Source organism: Phycodurus eques, chromosome 19 (genome assembly GCF_024500275.1).
Source record: "Phycodurus eques isolate BA_2022a chromosome 19, UOR_Pequ_1.1, whole genome shotgun sequence".
Lineage (NCBI taxonomy): Eukaryota > Metazoa > Chordata > Actinopteri > Syngnathiformes > Syngnathidae > Phycodurus > Phycodurus eques.
Window position 1 is genome coordinate 12,914,063 of NC_084543.1, and position 16,818 is coordinate 12,930,880.

The following is a 16,818-nucleotide window of genomic DNA, read 5'->3' on the forward strand; positions in this document are numbered from 1 at the left end:
AGGTATTCAAGTCGTTGGCTCGTGTGCTATTGTTCTCAGCTTGGTGGGAGTGAATAGAAAATAAGTGAAATGAAAACGACGGACAAATTAAGCAAGCAATTTTTGCAGTTGTGTTGTTGTAGTATATATATATATATAACAAAACTGCTCCAGGTGAGGTTTGAACTCACAAGCTCAGCATTACTTTGCTGGTTACTGTTTTATATGCACTGCGCGCTGACCGATTGCGCCACTGGAGCATGTATGTCTTGCTGCCTGTCACAAAATGTGTGCATAAGTGTATGGGTTACATTTTCTTGATGGGCACTTAGGCCTACTACACTGCTGTATTTTAATGTTGGTCATTATGGTGGTATTTGGAGGGCTATTTGTTTCAGTGGTACTTCGTGTAAAAGGTGCGTGGATCGATTGATGATTGCTTTGCTAGTCTGTTAATTAATTACATTTAAAAAACAAAACAAAAAACAGGAAAAAAAAAAAGTTCGACGTACAGTATCTTTATATGTCAATGCTATAAACAGGGTTTAGATAAATAGATAGATAACGAGATACTGTAGACTGACAGATTTGCTAGCTTCATAAAGTTATTAAAATCTTTGCACGTGAGTGATTTTGTAATTATAAGTGAAATGAAAACAACGGACAAATCAAGCAGGCAATCTTTGCAGTTGTGTTTTTGTAGTACATATATATAACAAAAACTGCTCCAGGTGAGGCTTGAACTCACAACCTCAGCATTGCTTTGCTGGTTACTGTCTTATAAGTACTGCGCGCTGACCGATTGCGCCACTGGAGCATATGTTGTTGGGTACCTGTCACAAAACATGTGTGTTCGTATGCTTGTGTGGCGGGGTTGGGGGGGGGGGGGGGGGGGCATTTTCTGATGGGCTCTTAGGCCTATCACGCTGCTGTATTTTAATGTTGGTCATCATGGTGGTAATTGATAGGCTATTTGTTTCGGTGGTACTAGGTGTAAAAAGTGCATGGATCGATTGCTTTGCTACTCTGTTAAATCATATGATTGACGTACATTTTAAATTATTTCATAAGTGCACCTCCACCATATAAAAGTATTGTTTATGATTATTCACACTATTTTGCAAATTATTTACAAACAAAACAAACCAATTTTCCCATTTAAATTCATAGGCGCAGCACGGTGGCCGACTCGTTAGAGCGTCTGCCTCACAGTTCTGAGGACTGGTGTTCAATCTCCGGCCCCGCCTGTGAGGAGTTTGCATGTTCTCCCCGTGCCTGCGTGGGTTTTCTCCGGGCACTCCGGTTTCCTCCCACATCCCAAAAAACATGCATGAATTGGAGACACTAAATTGCCCGTAGGTGTGGATGTGAGTCCGAATAGTTGTTTGTTTGTATGTGCCCTGCGATTGGCTGGCAACCAGTTCAGGGTGTACCCCGCCTCCTGCCCGATGATAGCTGGGATAGGCTCTAGCTCGCCAGCGACCCTATTGAGGAGAAGCGGCTCAGAGAATGGATGGATGGAAATTCATAGGCCCAAGCAGAACATGGATAAATTGTGTGTGCGTATGTGTGTGTTTGTGGGGGGGGGGGGGGGTCATTTTCTGATGGGCACTTAGGCCTACAACGTTGCTGTATTTTAATCCTAAGAAGAACATGGATAAATCGTTACTCGTGCAATTATTGCAGTTTATTTTAATGTTTGTTTTCCGATAGAATCCTTTTTAAAGGAGTTGGGCCTTTTAACTTTGCACATGCAGCATCTTCATACGTCTATGCTAAAAGCAGAGTTTAGATAAATCGATAGATTGGTAGATAGCGAGATAGAGAGACAGATTAGTTAGCTTTGCCAGCTTCATAGCAGTTATTGAAACCTTTGCTCGTGACTGTGTTTGTAATAATGAGTGAAATGAAAACGACACAAATTAAGCAGGTAATCTTTGCAGTTGCGTTGTAATATATATAACCAAAAACTGCTCCAGGTGAGGTTTGAACTCACAACCTCAGCATTGCTTTGCTGGTTACTGTCTTATAAGTACTGCGCGCTGACCGATTGCGCCACTGGAGCATATGTGGTTGGTTACTTGTCAAAAATATGTGTGTGTGTGTGTGTGTGTGTGTGTGTGTGTGTGTGTGTGTGTGTGTGTGTGTGTGTGTGTGTGTGTGTGTGTGTGTGTGTGTGTGTGTGTGTGTGTGGGTTACGATGAGCACAGGCCTACTACGCTGCTGTACTTTAATGTTGGTCATTATGGTGGTATTTGGATGGCTATTTGTTTCAGTGGTACTAATAATAAGTGAAATGAAAACGACGGACAAATTAAGCAAGCAATTTTTGCAGTTGTGTTGTTGTAGTATATATATATAACAAAACTGCTCCAGGTGAGGTTTGAACTCACAACCTCAGCATTGCTTTGCTGGTTACTGTTGTATAAGTACTGCGCGCTGACCGATTGCGCCACTGGAGCACATATGTCTTGATGGGCACGTAGGCCTACTACACTGCTGTATTTTAATGTTGGTCATGACGGTGGTATTTGGAGGGCTATTTGTTTCAGTGGTACTTGGTGTAAAAGGTGCGTGGATCGATTGATGATTGCTTTGCTAGTCTGTTAATTAATTACATTTAAAAAACAAAACAAAAAACATAGGCAAAAAAAAAAGTTCGACGTACAGTATCTTCATATGTCAATGCTCTAAACAGGGTTTAGATTAATAGATAGATAGCTAGATACTGTAGATTGACAGACTTGCTAGTCTTCATAAAGTTATTAAAATCTTTGTACGTCACTGATTTTGTAAGCAGGCAATTTTTACAGTTGTGTTGACTGGTAAGAGCGTCAGCCTCACAGTTCTGAGGACCCGGGTTCAATCCCCGGCCCCGCCTGTGTGGAGTTTGCATGTTCTCCCCGTGCTTGCGTGGGTTTTCTCCGGGCACTCCGGTTTCCTCCCACATCCCAAAAACATGCATTAATTGGAGACTCTAAATTGCCCGTAGGTGTGAATGTGAGTGCGGATGGTTGTTTGTTTGTTTGTATGTGCCCTGCGATTGGCTGGCAACCAGTTCAGGGTGTACCCCGCCTCCTGCCCGATGACAGCTGGGATAGGCTCCAGCACGCCCGCGACCCAAGTGAGGAGAAGCGGCTCAGAAAATGGATGGATGGAAAAGGACAGACAATTCAAGATGGCAAACTTTGCAGTTGTCCTCTTGTCGTATATATATATATATATATATATATATATATATTTATAAAACAAAAACTGCTCCAGGTGAGGTTTGAACTCACAACCTCAGCATTACTTTGCTGCTCACTGTCTTATAAGTACTGCGCGCTGACCAATTGCGCCACTGGAGCACATGTAGCTGTTTGCCTTGGGGGGGGGGGTCTTTTTCTGATGGGCATTTAGGCCTACCACGTATTTTAATCCGAAGCAGAACATGGATAAATCGTTACTCGTGCAATTATTGCAGTTTATTTTAATGTTTGTTTTCCGATAGAATCCTCTTAAAAGGTGTGTGGATCTTTTAACTTTGCACATGCAGCATCTTCATACGGCTATGCTATAAACAGGGTTTAGATAAATAGATAGATTGGTAGATAGCGAGATAGAGAGACAGATTAGTTAGCTTTGCCAGCTTCATAACAGTTATTGAAACCTTTGCTCGTGACTGTGTTTGTAATAATGAGTGAAATGAAAACGACACAAATTGAGCAGGTAATCTTTGCAGTTGCATTGTAATATATATAACCAAAAACTGCTCCAGGTGAGGTTTGAACTCACAACCTCAGCATTGCTTTGCTGGTTACTGTCTTATAAGTACTGCGCGCTGACCGATTGCGCCACTGGAGCACATGTGGTTGGTTACCTGTCACAAAATGTGTGCGAAAGTGTATGGGTTACATTTTCTTGATGGGCACTTAGGCCTACTACACTGCTGTATTTTAATGTTGGTCATGATGGTGGTATTTGGAGGGCTATTCGTTTCAGTGGTACTTGGTGTAAAAGGTGCGTGGAACGATTGATGATTGCTTTGCTAGTCTGTTAATTAATTACATTTAAAAAACAAAACAAAAAACATAGGCAAAAAAAAAAGTTATACGTACAGTATCTTCATATGTCAATGCTATAAACAGGGTTTTGATAAATAGATAGATAGCGAGATACTGTAGATTGACCGATTTGCTAGCTTCATAAAGTTATTAAAATCTTTGCACGTGACTGATTTTGTAATAATAAGTGAAATGAAAACGACGGACAAATTAAGCAGGCAATTTTTGCAGTTGTGTTGTTGTAGTACATATATATATAACAAAAACTGCTCCAGGTGAAGTTTGACCTCACAACCTCAGCATTGCTTTGCTGGTTACTGTCAGGGTTTAGATAAATAGATAGATTGGTAGATAGCTAGATAGATTGACAGATTTGTTAGTTTTGCCAGCTTCATAACAGTTATTAAAACCTTTGGGGGGTTGGGGAGTATTGTGTTTTCACCTGATGTATAGACTCCAACCTCATTATGGCCACTTACACTATCAAGAATTTAAAAAAAAGAGTTGTATCAAATATTCTGCCTTCGCACAGGTAATAATGTTCAGTTTTGAGGCAATCATTAACAATCGATGTGCGTTGTGCCGAATTGTACTGAATGATGCTGTGAGTTGTTCCTCATGTTGGAAATAGAGGTAGCCTAACAAGAAAGCACACAGCTGTCATTATGATGCAGTGAAGTTCTTCACAACTGCAAACTCCAACCAAAATAATTAGCAAATTTTTATATCTATACTTCTCTGACAGTGTCAATCAAATCTGAACATTTTTATACCTAAAAAGGCAGGATTTTTTATACAGCTTGCTGTGTGCTTGGGACTGTTAGCATTACATTTCCTTTTAACCTTTGCATCAGATATTCAGTTCAAACCTACACAGAACAACACTGCAAATCACGCCCACGCCGATCTGAAAAAGTTGTATAAACAGGAAGGCAAGATGGTAGGAAGGAGTAAACAATGATGCGGGTTAACATTTGCCGGGCCGACTTAAACCCACTGCTGGCAATCGATAACTTGAAAAGGTACCAGAAAATAAAGTTGGTATTCAAATAAGGATTACAAAGGCAATGTTTGGATTCATTATTGCTTATGGTGTTGTAGAGAGGTGATGAAATTATTTTAAAGAGAAGCAACTGGAAGAAGAATGAAGCAAAATGGGGTAGAAAGAGCAGGATGTGATGTTTTTACATGATAATACGTTTGCAGTAAACAAAGCACAATGTGAGACCATAGCCTCCTTAAATAAAACCTTTTTAGACAAGGAGTCCATTTTCAGTGACATGAAACATACTGCAAATTGTGTATGAAATCAAATTAAAACAATTTATCTATTTATCTAAACCCTGTTCATAGCATCGACTGAACAAAAATACTATCCAACATGGAAAAGACTACCGTACCGGAAACCTATGTGTCCGATGTGTCTGTCTGTTCAGGAGAAAGAAACAGAGAGACAGAGCAGAGACAGATTCAGTTTTCCTTGTTAAATTTGACTAAAATCTCAGTATTGTGACGTTTTCTTGAAAAAAGTACAAACAAAAACATAACTCAAACTAAAACCTTTTCCATCCGAAAAAAAAAAAAAAATTGTCTGAAAAATGACTAAAACCATCCATCCATCCTTTTTCTGAGCCACTTCTCCTCACTTGGGTCGTGGGCGTACTCGAGCCTATCCCAGCTGTCATCGGGTAGGAGGTGGGGTACACCCTGAACTGGTTGCCAGCCAATCACAGGGCACATACAAACACACACCCATTTGCAGTCACAGTCACACCTACGGGCAATTTAGAGTATCCAATAAATGCATGCTTTTGGGATGTGGGAGGAAACCGGAGTGCCCGGAGAAAACCAACGCAGGAACGGGGAGAACAGGCAAACTCAACACAGACGGGGCCAGGGGCCAGGGATTGAACCCAGGGCCTCAGAACTGTGAGGCTGATGCTCTGACCAGTTGTCCACCGTGCCACCTGACTTAAGATAAGATTTTTTTTATATTGAAAACATATTCTTTATTCTTATACGCATATATATATATATATATATATATATATATATATATATATATATATATATATATATATATATATATATATAATTTCTATTCTTTGTAATACCATGTTCCCTCGCTTTATTGCATTTCACCTATTGCAGTTTCAGTGCAGTGTGAATTTTATTTTCCAAGAATCATATCGTACATAAATTTCGATATCGTGGGAATTTGATTGTATAATGCAGCCCTACAAGCCAGTGCAAACTGTAGGATAAGATGCCAAGCCCGGATAAGATGGCAAGATGGCGCCTATCAGTGTGGTCGCCTCGGTAACGCACTCTCTAGTATTGTTTTTCTTTTTGTGTTTTTCGTCCGTCTTTGGAGACTTTACACTTTTGGAGACCTTACACGACTCACTTACACAAGGGGAGACCTGCTAACCATCAAGGAGGCTACTCCGGACTTTCTGTCACCAATTTTCGCAAATCCGCTCAGATTTTTCCCCGAGTTACTCACCGGAGTGGCGTCCGTGGTTTTCGGCGCATGGAGACGGAAGCAGTGCCACAGAGGGAAACGGGCCGGCATTCAGGTGAAACTCCGAAAGAGAGGACACAGATTGGCGTTCCCGTTGATCCACCTCACGAATGTACGCTCCCTACCCAACAAAATGGACGAGCTTCATCTTCTGTTAAAGACCAGTGAAGACTTCGGACATTCCGCGGCCACGTGCTTCACGGAGACCTGGCTTTGCGACGCTGTACCCGATGGCGCCGTCATGCTTCCCGGCTTCCACATTCGTCGAGCGGACCGCGACATGGAATCATCGGGGAAAACAAAGGGCGGGGGGATATGCCTCTATATCAACAAAAAATTGTGTACGGACGTCACAGAGCTCAGCACACACTGCAGCCCACATTTGGAGTCGCTATTTTTAAACTGTAAACCATTCTATTCGCCACGTGAGTTCGCATCGTTCATACTGGCTGGAGTCTACATACCGCCTCAAGCTAACACGAACGTCGCACTGCTAACGCTCGCCGAAAAAGACAACGAAATTGAAAAAAAAACACCCGGACTCACCCCTCATTATTCTCGGGGACTTTAACAAAGCTAAACTCAACCACGAACTCCCTAAATACACGCAGCACATCGACTGTCCTACCAGGGAAAATAATACTTTAGACCACTGCTACACTACGGTAAAAAACGCATACCGTGCTATACCTCATGCAGCCCTGGGCAGGTCTGATCACTGCTTAATTCACTTAATACCGACGTACAGGCAAGAACTTAAATGCGCGAAGCCTACAGTGAAAACAGTGAAAAAGTGGACCAATGAAGCCAAGATGGAACTTCAAAGCTGTTTAGACTGCACAGACTGGAGTGTCTTTGAAAATTCAGCTGGCAGCCTGGATGAATATACGGACACTGTCACATTCTATATCAGTTTCTGTGAAGAGGTTTGTGTACCAACAAAATAATTTTGCACATTCAACAACAAGCCGTGGTGCACTGCTAAACTTAAGCAGCTTTGCCAAGCTAAGGAGGACGCATATCAGAGCGGGGCAGTGCCCTGTATAATCGAGCTAGAAACCAGCTGACTAAAGAAATTAACATTGCAAAGAGGATCTATGCAGCAAAGTTGGAAAATCAGTTTAGCGCAAACGACTCTAAATCAGTCTGGCATGCATTCCAATCGCTGACTAATTACAACCAACGATCCCCCCAAGCTGAGAACAATAGCACACGAGCCAACGACTTGAATACCTTCTACTGCAGATTTGAAAAGGACAGTTTCACACCCCACACCCACCCGGCCGCAACACCGACCACAATCAGACCTCTGACTTCTGCGTTAACCATCCATGAACAGGATGTGAGACGCATCTTCAAACAACAAAAGATTAACAAAGCGGCAGGCCCGGACCATGTCTCCCCATCCTGCCTCAAAGTCTGCGTGGACCAGCTCGCTCCAGTCTTCACTCAGATCTTCAATAGATTTCTGGAAATGTGCGAAGTTCCATCCTGTTTCAAACGCTCCACCATCATTCCAGTCCCCAAGAAACCTGCAATCTCGGGTCTGAATGACTACAGGCCTGTCGCTTTGACATCTGTGGTCATGAAGTCCTTTGAACGTCTCATGCTGGACCACCTCAAGAGTGTCACAGGTCCCCTGCTGGACCCCCTGCAGTTTGCCTCCCAAGCGAACAAGTCTGCGGATGATGCAGTCAACATGGGACTGCACTTCATCCTAGAACACCTCGACAGTGCAGGGACCTACCCGAGGATCCTGTTCGTGGACTTCAGCTCAGCGTTCAACACCATTATCCCTGCACTCCTTTCATTAGCGTCTCACCTGCCATCTGCCAGTGGATTTATAGCTTTGTGACGGACAGGACACAGCAGGTCAGGCTGGGGGAGGCCACCTCATCCACACGCAGCATCAGCACTGGGGCGCCCCAAGTTTGTGTCCTCTCTCCGCTGCTCTTCTCTCTCTACACGAACGACTGCACCTCAGCGAACCCGACTGTCAAACACCTGAAGTTTGCAGATGACATCACTGTCATCAAGGACGGTGACGAGTCTGCATATCGACAGGAAGTGGAGCGGCTGGAGATGTGGTGTGGCCAACACAACCTGGAGCTGAACACGCTCAAGACTGTAGAGATGATCGTGGACTTCAGGAGGCATCCTTCGCCAGCTGCCATGTGTCAACTGTCGAGCCCTTCAAGTTCCTGGGAATTACAATCTCTCAGGACCTGAAGTGGGCGACCAACATCAACTCCGTCCTCAAAAAGGCCCAGCAGAGGATGTACTTCCTGCGGCTTCTGAGAAAGCACGGCCTGCCACCGGAGCTGCTGAGACAGTTCTACACAGCGGTCATCGAATCAGTCCTTTGTTCTTCCATCACAGTCTGGTTTGGTGCTGCTACAAAAAAGGGACAAACTCCGACTGCAACGGACAATCAAAACTGCTGAAATGATTTTCGGTACCCCCCTACCCACCCTTGAGGACTTGCACGCTGCCAGAACTAAGACAAGGGCGTGCAAAATACTCTCGGAGCCTTCGCACCCCGGTCACCAGCTCTTCCAGCTCCTTCCCTCAGGTAGGCGCTACCGATCAATGCAAACTAGAACTAGTAGACATTCCAACAGCTTCTTCCCTCTTGCAATCAACTTCTTAAATAGCTAACCTATAATTCCATTACAACAAGCTGGCAATTTTTTGACTTGAGTTCGTTGTCACATTTCTGTGGGGTCAATTATGTATTACACGTGCACTCACTGTTGTTGTCTCGCCATGCTGCACTATTTGCATATACTGGGCACTCATGCCAGAGTAGCATCTGCTCCATTTGCACACTGATTGAGGAGTATCTGTAACATTTGCACAACCGACATTGTCCCAGATTATCGCACTACTCGTCACTTTAAACCGCATACACTCCTTGAAGTCTCAGCGCCCTTTGCACAATGGTCATTGCACCAGACTATTGCAATATTAGTCATTCGAACTGCTCTAAGTGCGAGAGGACTCTGCATCTTTTTGCACAATTATTTTTTGTCAATGTCTTTATGTCTCCAAAGTGTTCTGTAAATTGACTGTCTGTTGTGCTAGAGCGGCTCCAACTACCGGAGACAAATTCCTTTTGTGTTTTGGACATACTTGGGAAATAAAGATGATTCTGATTCTGAAATGCAGTGGGTTGCGTCAGGAAGGGCATCCGGCTTAAAATTTTGTCAAATATGACCGTTCGTCCACAGAATTCCATACCGAATTGGTCGTGGCCCGGATTAACTACATCCGCCACCGGCGCCATCAATCTGCAGGGCGGCGGTGGATATTCAGCTACTGTGGGTTGAAGTCGAAGTGGAACAGGTTCTTCGGCAGAAAGAAGAGGAAAGCACAGAGCCTAGAACTGATGTGGGGACTTTGAATGTTGGGACTATGACAGGAAAATCTTGGGATTTGGTTAACATGATGATTTGGAGAAAGGTTGATATATTGTGTGTCGAGGAGACCAGGTGGAAAGGTAGTAAGGCTAGAAGTTTAGGGGCAGGGTTTAATTTATTTTACCATGGTGTAGATGTGAAGAGAAAGGGAGTCGGGGTTATTTTAAAAGAAGAGTTGGCTAAGAATGTCTTGGAGGTGAAAAGAGTATCAGATTGAGTGATGAGGCTGAAACTTGAAATTGAGGGTGTTATGTATAATGTGATTAGTGGCTATGTCCCGCAGGTAGGATGTGACCTAGAGGTGAAAGAGAAATTCTGGAAGGAGCTAGACGAAGTAGTTCTGAGCATCCCAGACAGAGAGAGAGTCGCAATTGGTGCAGATTGTAATGGACATGTTGGTGAAGGAAACAGGGGTGATGAAGAAGTGATGGGTAAGTACGGCATCCAGGAAAGGAACCTGGAAGGTCAGATGGTGGCAGACTTTTCAAAAAGGATGCAAATGGCTGTTTGAACACTTTTTTTCCAGAGAGGCAAGAACATAGGGTGACCTACAAGAGCGGAGGTTGAAGCACGCAGGTTGATTACATCTTGTGCTGACGATGTAATCTGAATGAGGTTACCGACTGTGGTAGGGGAGAGTGTGGCTAGACAGCATAGGCTGGTGGTGTGTAAGATGACTCTGGTGGTGGGGAGGAAGATTAGGAAGACAAAGGCAGACCAGAGAATCATGTGGTGGAAGCTGAGACAGGACGAATGTTGTGCAGTTTATCGGGAAGAGGTGAGACAGGCTCTCGGTGGACAGGAGGAGCTTCCATAAGACTGGACCACTGCATCCAAGGTGATCAGAGAGGCAGGCAGGAGAGTACTTGGTGTATCTTCTGGCAGGAAAGGAGAGAAGGAGACTTGGTGGTGGAACCTCACAGTACAGGAACTCCATCCATCCATTTTCTGAGCCGCTTCTCCTCACTAGGGTCGCAGGCGTGCTGGAGCCTATCCCAGCTATCATCGGGCAGGAGGCGGGGTACACCCTGAACTGGTTGCCAGCCAATCGCAGGGCACATACAAACAAACAACCATTCGCACTCACATTCACACCTACGGGGAATTTAGAGTCTACAATTAATGCATGTTTTTGTGATGTGGGAGGAAACCGGAGTGCCCGGAGAAAACCCATGCAGGCATGGGGAGAACATGCAAACTCCACACAGGCGGGGCCAGGGATTGAACCCGGGTCCTCAGAACTGTGAGGCTGACGCTCTAACTAGTCGGCCACCGTGCAGAGTACAGGAACTCATACAAGGAAAAAGGTGAGCTAAAAAAGAAGCGGGACACCGAGAGGACCGAGGAGAGGCGAAAGTAATACATTGAGATGCGACATAGGGCCAAGGTAGAGGTGGCAAAGGCCAAACAAGATGCATATGATGACATGTATGCCAGGTTGGACACTAAAGAAGGAAAAAAGGATCTATACAGGTTGGCCAGACAGAAAAATAGAGATGGGAAGGATGTGCAGCAGGTTATGGTGATTAAGGATAGAGATGGAAATATGTTGACTGGTGCCAGTAGTGTGCTAAATAGATGGAAAGAATACTTCGAGGAGTTGATGAATGAGGAAAATGAGAGAGAAGGGGGACTAGAAAAGGAAGTGTCAATGATTAGTAAGGGGGAAGTTCGAAAGGCATTAAAGAGGATAAAAAATGGAAAGGCAGTTGTCCCAATGACATTCCTGTGGAGGTATGGAAGCATTTCGGAGAGGTGCCTGTGGAGTTTTTGACCAGCTTGTTCAATATAATTCTAGTGCGTGAGCTGTGGGAACTATAGAGGAATAAAGTTGATTCGCCACACAATGAAGTTATGGGAAAGAGTAGTGGAGGCTAGACTCAGGACAGAAGTGAGTATTTGCGGGCAACAGTGTGATTTCATGCCTAGAAAGAGTAACACAGATGCATTATTTGCCTTAAGGATATTGATGAAAAAGTACAGACATGGTCAGAAGGGACTACATTGTGTCTTTGTAGATCTAGAAAAAGCCTATGATAAAGTACCCAGAGAGGAACTGTGGTACTGCATGTGGAAGTCTGGAGTGGCAGAGAAGTATGTTAGACTAATACAGGACATGTACGAGGGCAGCAGAACAGTGGTGAGGTGTGCTGTAGGTGTGACAGATTAATTTAAGGTGGAGGTGGGACTGCATCAGGGATCAGTCCCGAGCCCCTTCCTGTTTGCAGTGGTGATGGATAGGCTGACAGAAGAGGTTAGACTGGAATCCCCGTGGACCACGATGTTTGCAGGTTGATGGATGTCGTGAGGGAAGACATGATGGCAGTTGGTGTTCGAGAGAAGGATGCAGGAGATAGGCTTACATGGAAAAGGATGACACGCTGTGGTGAACCCTAAAGGAACAAGGCGAAAGGAAAAGAAGAAGTGGGAATTTGATTGAATGCTGTAATTGTTTTGTAAAATAATAATCTTATAAGTTGCATGCACTGACTGATTGCACCACCAGAGCACTTGACTTGAAGAGAATTGCAAAGGCTCACACTATCACTACTATATTGGGAACCACTGGGTTGAGTTCCCACTCAGTGATGGTGTAAATGTGAGTGTGAATGGATAAATGTCTTAAAAGGTGCCGTGTGATTGATTGGCAACCAATCCATGGTGTCGACTGCCTTTTGCCCAAAGGCAGTTGGGATCGCCTACAGTACACTGTTGTCCCTTAGAGCAGTGATTTCCAACCTTTATGGAGCCAAGGCACATATTTTACCGTTGAAAAATCTCACGGCACACCAACAAACAAAAATGTCACAAAGTGGATGCATTAATGACTCTACGTACTTCCCGCCATCTAATAAAAGAGCATATATTTGTTCTCCCTGTGACTATGCCCCACTGGCATAAATGAACAAATATACCTTATTTCTTGAAAATATTTTTTTTGGGAGCAATTAAGTAAAATGTAATAATTTCCCACGGCACACAGCCTTAGATTATATGCACTAAACAGCCTAGTACAATTCATCTTCCATTCCACTTATCCTAACTTGGGTCGCCGGTGTGCTGGAGCCGATATATAACCAAAAACTGCTCCAGGTGAGGTTTGAACTCACACCCTCAGCATTGCTTTGCTGGTTACTGTTTTATAAGTACTGCACGCTGACCAATTGCGCCACTGGAGCACGTATGTCTTGCTGCTTGTCACAAAATGTGCTTTTCTGGTCTGTTAATTAATTTTTTAAAAATGTATACGTACAGTATCTTCATATGTCTATGCTATAAACAGGGTTTAGATAAATAGATAGATAGGTAGATAGCGAGATAGCTAGATACTGTAGATTGACAGATTTGCTCGCTTCATAAAGTTATTAAAATCTTTGCACATGACCGATTTTGTAATAATAAGTGAAATGAAAACGACGGACAAATTAAGCAGACAATTTTTGCAGTTGTGCTGTTATTGTATATATATATATATGTATATAACAAAAACTGCTCCAGGGGAGGTTTGAACTCACAACCTCAGCATTGCTTTGCTGGTTACTGTTTTATAAGCACTGCGCGCTGACCAATTGCGCCACTGGAGAACATATGTCGTGCTGCCTGTCAGTAAATATGTGTGCCTGTGTGTGTGTGTGTGTGTGTGTGTGTGTGTGTGTGTGTGTGGTGTCACGTTTCAGATGGACACTTAGGCCTACTACACTGCTGTATTTTAATGTTGCGCATTATGGTGGTTATTGGAGGGCTAAGTATTTGTTTAGGTGGTGTAAAAAGTGAATGATCGATTGATGATTAGTTTGCTAGCCTGTGTTATGTAGGTATAGCACCATAGGCTGGACCTCGATGGTCACTGCAGCATGTGGCCCCAATGCAAGTCGAAGGTAAAGTAGATGTAAAATGCAAGGAAACATCTTGTGACAATTCGTTATCCATCATTAAAATGATACAAACAAAGTGCAGCTCAGCTTCAGGCTGGCAGACATCGCATAGCTTGCGACATGGTATCGGCCGAAAGTCAAACTTGTTAACTCATTTGAAACACCACCACAAGAATGTGAATACAGTATCAGTGCATCACTACAACAACAACAACAAAAAAAGAGTCATGCAAACACAACTTCCAGCGGAATTTAAACAGCATCTACGGGGCGCTTCGGATTGAGCCAAAGTAATAACAAATGCCATTTTGGGTGTATTAAGAGTATAATAATTCACATTGTTCCCTGCAAAGACTAAATTGCTGAGTCAAAGACAAAACTACATGAAAATAAAAGATTTCCTTAAATAAAATAAAAGATCTAAAAATGGAAATAAACACAATATAAATGATAAAAACGACTGCATGCGTGTAAACGTAACGTAAATGGGCGATGCCAAACTTGTTGGATTTGGTTCAATTTGACACCGCATACTTTTTCTTGCAATTTCATTGATACAGATACTGATTGTTTCTCATTTACTGGCAATTTGTTTCTGTCGAAATATTTTTACACTTGCAGGCAAATCATATGACAAATATATGTCATTTAATACATTAAAATAAATATGCATTTACTGTCGTGCAAAGTTGTTTTTTTTAATAGTCTGAGCTAGAATTCCTCTTTTTGGCTTGGAAATCAAAATGACTCAAATCCTCTCTGTAAAGCTTTTGCCTCTTAATTATCCACATAGACCTAAGAAAATAAGTGTTAATCAAGTGTTCAGACTTCTGAAAATACATGCATATTCACATATGTTTTGTGTAATTACTTGGGCAAAATCAAATGGAAATATCCTCTTCATCTGAAGTGTGTCATGTTAACATAGATTGTTATCATAATCTTTAAGGATTAAATACCATTTTGGGGATATGGAGTATTGTATGCTGCAGGTAGAGTAGTTTGTTCGGCTCTGAAATTCCGTGAAAAGCAACATACTTTGATTTCTCAACAGCCTTTGTGTGTGGGTGGCCTTTTATTGTTTGACGTAATAGGTCATGTCGTGCGTGTTAGGATGTCATGTCCTTGATCAGTTGGAGGTCTGACTGTTTCCTCTGCTTTGCAGTGTCGAGAGTTGTGCTGGGGTAGAAGCTCTGGAGATGATCACGAGGGCTCTCCTTGAACCTTCTTCAGGAGTCTCTGGGATCGAGTGCCTGCAGACTCGTAAATAGCCACTAGATAGCAACGAAAGACCAACTGTAATCTTAGTCCATGCATCGTCCACAACAACATTGGCTACTGCTGGTTTCAATATTTCAGGCAGAAGGTACATTGGTGTGGTGAACTCTTATCGGTGCCCTCTGTGCTCCCTGTGTGTCACGCAGCTGGCTTTGTGTGCGCACACGCTATTGTCACACATGCGATTGCTTTTGCATTAATTAAGTCTTGTCCGCAAATGAGTCTGTGTAAGTGTGTACTTGGGCAAGAGAGTAGCACTGAGAGGCTGAGCAGCATAAACACAGAAAGCACTGATTTGCATTACAAGCAACAGCAACATTATCATCCTGCTAAGGAAGGTCATAAGGGATTCATACCCAATTAGTGATACTTGAGTTTTCTTTTTTTCCTTCCCCGCCTGCACACAATATAAAAAATGGAATGATGGAGACCTTTGCTGTTGTCTAGCGACTGTTATTGATTGTCCAAACTTCTGACATTTTGCTTCATGTGGTTATGTGAGTATATGAGTGTAGCCGCAATATCTGCTTCGTCTCCCCATTGAGTAGAGCAGGAGCGAACACGCAGCTAAACGCGACTGAACTGGACAATTGTGGAAAAATTACAGTCAGCGACTCACATCTGCACAGCAGACAACTGACCCTCGCACACATAACCCACCCGCTCCACACGCGATAAAATGAGGACGGAACACAATAGCAGACGGCATTTGTGGAGGTGAATAATTTAAAATGTTGCTTTAATTTCATAAATATGAGGAAGACTGAAATAGAAATTGTGTTCTGCATGTATTAAATTAAATTTAAACAAACATTTTGAACTCTTAGAAAACACTCTTGGTTGAAGCTTCTTTTAAAATACATACAGGTTAGAAAATAATAATGCAATGTTATGTCAAAATGTTCGTGGCTCCTGGGATTTTTTTGTTTTGTTTTTTGTCAGAATGGATCTTTGATTATTTAAATATATATATATATATATATATATATATATATATATATATATATATATATATATATATATATATATATATATATGGCGGCGACCCGGGTTCAATTCCTGGCCCCGCCTGTGTGGAGTTTGCATGTTCTCCCCGTGCCTGCGTGGGTTTTCTCCGGGCACTCCGGTTTCCTCCCACATCCCAAAAACATGCATTAATTGGAGACTCTAAATTGCCCGTAGGTGTGAATGTGAGTGAAAATGGTTGTTTGTTTCTGTGTGCCCTGCGATTGGCTGGCAACCAGTTCAGGGTGTACCCCGCCTCCTGCCCGATGACAGCTGGGATTGGCTCCAGCACGCCCGCGACCCTAGTGAGGAGAAGCGGCTCAGAAAATGGATGGATGTATAGATATATATATATAAATTAAATTATTATTTTTTTTAGAAAAAATGTTCTGTGGGGATAGCACGCGCTTTGGTATTGACAAAAAATAAATAAATTTAATAAACCTCGTGAAAATCGGTTGAGAAATGAGCAAGTTAACTTAATTTCAATGTCCAACCATTGTCTTTGAATGGAACATCGACCTTCCCAACATGGCGGCCACGTAGGACGTCGGTTAGCGGGGCGCTACAGCGCGCTGGCGTATAGTCTTCATATTTATGGTCAGAACCGCTACACACATTTCCAGCTGTGTTAACCCTATCACCAGGCAATGCTTGAATTACGAACCTGACATCTGTGAAATGACAGTTGA

The 16,818-nt window shown here is 43.0% G+C and overlaps 1 long non-coding RNA gene and 6 other non-coding genes across 7 annotated transcripts in view; 1 reads left to right on the forward strand and 6 right to left on the reverse strand.

Annotated features, from left to right (window-relative positions):
* The window catches only part of LOC133417843 (uncharacterized), a 57,400-nt gene that overhangs the window by 1,059 nt on the left and 39,523 nt on the right, over positions 1 to 16,818 (forward strand). The gene's annotated exons all lie outside the window — the stretch shown is intronic.
* On the reverse strand, positions 703 to 796 carry trnai-uau (transfer RNA isoleucine (anticodon UAU)). The gene is made up of 2 exons: positions 759 to 796; positions 703 to 738 (listed from the first exon to the last, which is right to left on the reverse strand). It is a non-coding gene; the product is annotated as a tRNA-Ile (tRNA).
* On the reverse strand, positions 1,951 to 2,044 carry trnai-uau (transfer RNA isoleucine (anticodon UAU)). Its single transcript has 2 exons — positions 2,007 to 2,044; positions 1,951 to 1,986 (listed from the first exon to the last, which is right to left on the reverse strand). It is a non-coding gene; the product is annotated as a tRNA-Ile (tRNA).
* On the reverse strand, positions 2,348 to 2,441 carry trnai-uau (transfer RNA isoleucine (anticodon UAU)). The gene is made up of 2 exons: positions 2,404 to 2,441; positions 2,348 to 2,383 (listed from the first exon to the last, which is right to left on the reverse strand). It is a non-coding gene; the product is annotated as a tRNA-Ile (tRNA).
* Positions 3,236 to 3,329, reverse strand: trnai-uau (transfer RNA isoleucine (anticodon UAU)). Its single transcript has 2 exons — positions 3,292 to 3,329; positions 3,236 to 3,271 (listed from the first exon to the last, which is right to left on the reverse strand). It is a non-coding gene; the product is annotated as a tRNA-Ile (tRNA).
* On the reverse strand, positions 3,732 to 3,825 carry trnai-uau (transfer RNA isoleucine (anticodon UAU)). The gene is made up of 2 exons: positions 3,788 to 3,825; positions 3,732 to 3,767 (listed from the first exon to the last, which is right to left on the reverse strand). It is a non-coding gene; the product is annotated as a tRNA-Ile (tRNA).
* Positions 13,054 to 13,147, reverse strand: trnai-uau (transfer RNA isoleucine (anticodon UAU)). Its single transcript has 2 exons — positions 13,110 to 13,147; positions 13,054 to 13,089 (listed from the first exon to the last, which is right to left on the reverse strand). It is a non-coding gene; the product is annotated as a tRNA-Ile (tRNA).